This window comes from Oncorhynchus nerka, linkage group LG21 (genome assembly GCF_034236695.1).
Source record: "Oncorhynchus nerka isolate Pitt River linkage group LG21, Oner_Uvic_2.0, whole genome shotgun sequence".
Lineage (NCBI taxonomy): Eukaryota > Metazoa > Chordata > Actinopteri > Salmoniformes > Salmonidae > Oncorhynchus > Oncorhynchus nerka.
The window spans coordinates 774,154-780,500 of record NC_088416.1 but is presented as its reverse complement, the minus strand read 5'-3'; the positions used below and the strand labels follow the sequence as shown (position 1 = coordinate 780,500).

The 6,347-nt window shown below is 41.7% G+C and overlaps 1 protein-coding gene across 3 annotated transcripts in view; it reads left to right on the top strand.

Annotated features, from left to right (window-relative positions):
* The first annotated feature begins 4,794 nt into the window (after positions 1-4,794).
* The window catches only part of LOC115142397 (myosin-11-like), a 40,670-nt gene continuing 39,117 nt past the window's right edge, over positions 4,795-6,347 (top strand). For all 3 annotated transcript variants that reach the window (XM_065006159.1, XM_065006158.1, XM_065006160.1), the window contains exon 1: positions 4,795-4,902. The gene's annotated coding sequence lies outside the window, so the exon portion shown is untranslated. The remainder of the gene's footprint in view (positions 4,903-6,347) is intronic.

Here is a 6,347-nt window from a genome sequence, read left to right as displayed (position 1 = left end):
TATAGGGAATAGGGTTCCGTTTGGGACATAGCCCCATAGGCCTGCCTGCTATCACGTTTCTCATGTAATCTAACTAGTCTACAAGATCTAACTCCTTTACAAGACCTGATTTCTCTCACTTGATAAATGGCTGCTATAAATTCTATCTCTAAGGCCAGATGACCATACACTCTTTGGGGGAAAAAAGGTGCTCTCTTGAACCTGAAAGGTTTATACATGGAATTAAAAAGGGTTCTCCTATGGGGACAGCCGAAGAACCCTCTTGGAACCCTTTTTTTCCACGTTTACAGTCAGCCCAGTACTGTTGCTGTATAAGGAAAGATTTGAGCAATGCTCTCCCAGTGCTGCCAGAATCTAAAAGGTTGAAGTTGTCTTGGAACAATGTCCCCTGTGGACTTCTGTTGATTTATCTACATAGTCTACCTCTCTGATGTTAGGAAAGTTATGATGGAGATTTCAAACAACTGATAACAGTGTAGTGGATGCAGATTCAGAGACACTTTAGCCCAGAATCAGCATGGATTCACCCTTTTAGTATTAAATCTCTTGAAATTGACATATTGTTGACAAGTAGACATAGCCCTTTACTATGCAACTCCTATCTGCTTTCACATTTCCACAAGTAGGTCTATTTTATTTATTTATTTTACCATTATTTTACCAGGTAAATTGACTGAGAACACTATTCTATTAATAGAATTACCACAGAGATTAGCTTTTTTTTTCAACCAAAATTACCACCTCCTTTATATAATTTTATAAAATACTCACTAATCTATCCATTTATCTAAAATATAAAATGGGAAACGTCCACTTCTCCCTCTCAACTAAATTATTTCTGAGACATATCCATTCCATATCAGTTGAATGAAAAACAATATTTCTACTAATCCCTATATTTACCTAAACCAGGATTCCTCAACTGGCAGTGAATATATTTGGCCACCCAAGACTATAAAAACACCAGCAAATCAGCTCCAAGTGACTTTCATTTTGGAAATCTGTTCCAAAGTATTCCCACGCATGATCGAGAGATAAAATGAGTATACCAAACATAAAGAACACCTTCCTAATATTGAATTGCAGGCCACGTTTTGCACTCAGAACATTCTCAATTCATCGGGGCATGGACTCTACAAGGTGTCGAAAGCGTTTCAAAAATCCTTCTTTATCCTGTCTCCTCCCCTTCATCTACACTGCTTAAAGTGGATTTAAGTAACATCAATTAGGGGGATCATAGCTTTCACCTGGATTCACCTGGTCAGTCTATGTCATGGAAAGAGCAGGTGTTCTTAATGTTTTTATACTCAGTATATGTGATCGTGTACAAATGTAAGTAATGTTTGAAATGGTTATGTTTTAGTCAAATATTATATCTGTTTGGGCTTCTTGCGGTCAATTTGCAGTCTATTATTTGTAATTATGTTCTGGCCCCCTGACCATCCGATCAAGAAAAAATGGGCCAGCAGCTGAATCTAGTTGATGATCCCTGACCTAAACTGATTATGAAGTGGGAAACGTCCTCCTCCTTCCCTGCCCCCTGTCCCTCCTCCCTCTCCTTTTCTCTCTCATTTTTCTCTATCTCACCCACTCTCTCCCTCTCTCTCTCATCCCTCCCTCCTCCTCGTGTTCCGTGGTGCTGCTAAGAACCGTAGCTGGAGAACCCTAGTGACGTCCCTGTGTGGCCTAGACTCAGCACAGGTCACACAAACATCTGCATGCTGCTGCCGTGGGCCGGGCCTCTCTCTTCTCTCTCTCACCCGTCTCCACCATCCTCATTTCCTCTTTCGCCATAAAAGGGAACACAACATTCTTATCTCACTCTGAGAATGACATCGCTCGGAGCCCTGGAAACTCAAGTCTATACCCAGAGTCCAACATCTTTCTTTACCTTGCCTCCTGTTTCCCCCGTCAGATATCTTGTACTGTAGTGTTACAGGTTGTTGTACTGAACTGTACTGTAACAAATACATTACTTGAATAGCCTGCTATTGCATCGGCAAGTCATCTAAAGAGAAAGTAGTTATGATGGCTAACCATATTCTATAAGATGAACAGGTGTTCCTGTACCTGTTTGTTTACTGAGTGTTAATTCATGGAGATGTTATTTTTGCTGCTCCTGTAGACACAGTATCAATGGTGACAGCAAAGATGCTTTACAGAAGCAACCTGCATTTGACATCCCTAGGAGTGATGCCATGCACTATTCCTAGAACTCTTTAGCTAATTCTTAGACCAACAGCTCTATCTGCGGATCTCCCTAGCCTCTGCTCAGGCAGTCCAAATCTTTTCTCGGACAGATACATAGCTATATATGCAGAGGAAATAGAACTATGACTGTTGTTATTCACTGGGCCGATTGCCTGAAAATAGGTAGCATTGTTCCACCATTTATATTAGACATTGGAAGTATGTGCAACATCTGTATAAATACGATTGAGTACAGTGCTGCTTCACTGTACCAGAGAGCAGCGTTGTTTGTTCTGAGCTTAAATTAGAACGCAATTACATTTCTATGGGGACAAATGTATCTACAAACATATGGCTCTGTCAACTGTTTGTCCATCTATGGCTACAAATGGTAGTCAGGGGGGCCGCGGGAGACATAAAGTGTATGTATGGTAAATGATTTAAAGAACTCCGAAAATATGTATTTGTCTTGGATAGTTTTCAGCTCCCATATAGATTGCGCTGTATAAGGAGAATTTGGTTATGAACTAATACTCGTGTCAATAAATCATGACCTTTTTATGCCGTTTTTGGAGGTGAGGGACAAAGCCGGCGAGATTGATAGGCACTTATGGTTCATGCCCCCCCGCACCTCCCACTTTTCTTGGGTCATACATAATGTCTACTGCCTGAGATGCAGTCTGTTACACTGTCATTAAAGGGCAATGAATAAACCGAGAATCAAACAAAGCGCAGTGAGAGGAGAGGTGGAGGGATGAGCAGGGCTCAGGGAGCGGAAAGTCTATACAGACTAAATAACTCCTAACTGTGGTGTGTGCTGGAGAACTGGCGCTTTGAAAATAGTCAGCGCGAGTACATCATGAAATATAACTTCACGGAATCAACACCCTAGGAATAAGATGACATTTCACAAAAGTGAACGATCCCTTTAAACACACAAAGTGTATGCTAATCTGTCGAGGTGATGTCATTAACATCATATGAATGTATATTGATAATAACCAATACTGATCACCAAAACTCTCATAACAAAGACTGATATATTATCTAATGATTTATGTTATGATAAAAAACACTGAGATGTCATCAGAGGGAGATACAAGTAAATAGTGCAGAGTTATCCCCATAGAAACACCCCTACTTGTTTGAACAATACCATTGCTGCTGGACCATATTTAGTCACTGGGGCCCAGGCCACCTGCACTAGACTTTTAAGCTGCCCAGATTCCATCCAGACCCCACAGTCCTTATATGGCACAGTGCGTGCATCTCTGAATTTCTCTCTCTTTCTCTCTCTCCTTTCTCCTTCCTTACTACACACCAGCCTCCCTGATCTTGATGTTGACCAGAGACCCAGCCAGCAGGTTTCCAACCCCTAGTCATCCCCCTCCATCTTGGTCCCTTGAACTGTCATCGTCGTTTTGCACACATACCAATGGCGATGTGCTGTTTGGCACCGGAGAGAGGCCCAGTCATGGCATCACAAAGCAAGGTGATTTATTGAGCCAATCAGGAGGTGTCCTTATATAGGACGTTCCATTGGACTAGAGATAGAGGAGCTGGAAAGGGGGAGAAGAGGGGAATGCGATGTGTGTAACAATATGGGGGGAAACAAACACGTGGGACGCATCCCCTTCCTCCCTCGTCCTCCAGTAGTGTATATCAAGGGGAATCTCTCTCTCTCTTCCTCCTCTAAAGTCCATCAAGATGGATTTTCTCCTCTGGTAACAGCTGGGCTGCCTTGTTGGGAGTGGGACTAGACCTTTGTATATACAATAGTACTGTATGTCAATGGGACTGGACCACAGAACCTCTGGGACGAAGTGCCATTAAACATCATCAGAAGTTTCATGGAGATGAATTGCCCATATTATTTATTTTGACAGGCCTAAGTACCATCAAGTGAACAGACAGACTGTAGAGACACAGACTGTATATATATCCATGGGATATACTGAGATTCCCACGATTTAGAATTCAAAATAGAGAAAAGGGAGCCAAGTTTGAGTTAAATTGATGTCATTTCCAAAGGTTCTACGTGATATGATGTGTGCCGAGGGCTCTTGGTGTTGATGGAAGTGTGCCATTTGGAAAGAGACAGTGACAGTGTCAATCCTAAACATCATCCTTAAAAACAGACAAATGACACTGTTAACCACTGTTTACTATAGATGTTGTTGCATCCTTGAGCTTCTCACAGTAGGTCCATAGGAGGGTCATATAGTCCTTGGATGACTCATCACCCACATATTCAACAGTTTCTATGAAGGTATAATATTAAATTATTACCATTAACTCACTGAAATAAAATGAATATGAAGAGAGACTGAAGTATACTATGCATACGACATTACTATAAAGTGTGTCCGCGTCAAATTAAATTACGCATGTGCGCACAGCCAAATTGCAATTCGTTCTGCTTTTCAGCGTCAAGCACACTGTGTACACGACAGTACCACTGAGTTTTCAAACAGTACCGTCTTGGACAGTACATTCGCGCTCTGCGGTAGAATTAGATGTTTTTATGCCGTCAGATCAGAGAGAGGAGGGTCTGCGCGTGCGACTCCACCCCCCTGGTTTAAATGGTAAAGCGAGGTAATTACCAGGGTAATTTGGACTGTTCGTCTTTGGAGTAGGCTACCCTGTCGACCGCAGGACGCTCCAAACCATAACTTTCCAAATCCCCCCTGCTGATTCGAATTCATCAAACTTGTAAGTCATTTATTTTTATGCAAGGCCATTGTTTTACTTTGAAACAAGTTGGAGAGAATGAGAGTGCACTTGTTGTTTTGCGCGCACTTTAATTACGCACGCTTAGCGACATTGATTGTGGCTCTTGAAACTGACATTTTTGTTTATCATATGTATCCTATATTGTAATTCATGTGTTTAGGTTTCACACACTGCATGTATTACTGAGCAAAATGACCAGCAAATAGATATCGGATATCAATTGTCACTGTTGGTCTCTGTTACAATTGCATTCTTTTGACAGCTGTTTTGCATGACTCTAATGTAAATGCAGAACAAGCCAAATCACCCCAGAAGAAATGACTATCCGTGGTAGCCGATACAATGTAACTGCTGTGCTGACACCTGTCTGATGCAGTCGTATGATGCTGTGGTTAAAGAGTCTGTGACCTTTTTATGTTGGCCATCTTTATCAGCGAATTCTTCCCTTTTATCAGTGCTAGTGCAGCACCACATTACCTAACAATGCCTTTCTTTACCATGTGTTCTATACACTAACCAGTAACGCTATCTATACAGTAGCCATGTTATTTATACTGTAACAGCTTGGAATAACAGCTTGACGGAATTATTTACGCAAGTAGTTCCATGCTATAGGAAGTAAGGGGAAGTTGACTTTGTGTATCTGAAAGAAGAAACCGGCTGAACGCTAACCAAGGTGTTTCCTGTTCTCCTAATATGGTAGTTTAAAGCTGTCTGTCTTGATGCCGAACTTTGCGGTGTGGTGGCTCAGAGTAGACTTGTCACTTGTGAGAGTCGTATCCTCTCCAGTTTGCAGTGACACAAACCAGCATCAAACTGGAAAATGTCTGAGTGAGCAGAAAGACATTGGGGTCGTCATCATAGTTGCTGAGGTTGACCCGATGTTGAAACACAACCTCGTAGTTTGCTGACAGGAGAAGTGGTTATCGTATGATTATGCTCCATAGGAGTTTGAGTAAAGCAAGCATGTGGTTTTCTATCTCAGTCTGAGGACTTTGTTACCTCTCAGCTATCTTGTCTCTGACTTTGGAGATTCATTTTGACGGCCTTTGTCGATCCACCACAGAGAGCCTGCAGCATCATCGAAATGATGTTTTCAACCGACTTTCATCCAAGTGTTTTTTTTGTGAAATAAAGCACTGCTCTAAGGCACAAGTGAAAACAACATGGTCAGAAGGTCTATCAGGAGAAAATAAAGGCAGATGCTTTTAGAGGTGGAGAACTGCCAAACTGCCTAATACGAAGAGAGGTGTTTGGAGTAAGCAGCACGTGAGACACCATAGCAGTAGAACCCCAGACTGAAATGCATGGTACTCTGACTATCTCTGGGCATTAAATTACCTAACACAACTGTGAGTTCATAAACTTCATTCTTCTTCAATGTTACAGGACCAGGCTTTTACATTTTTATTTGGATGTACTGG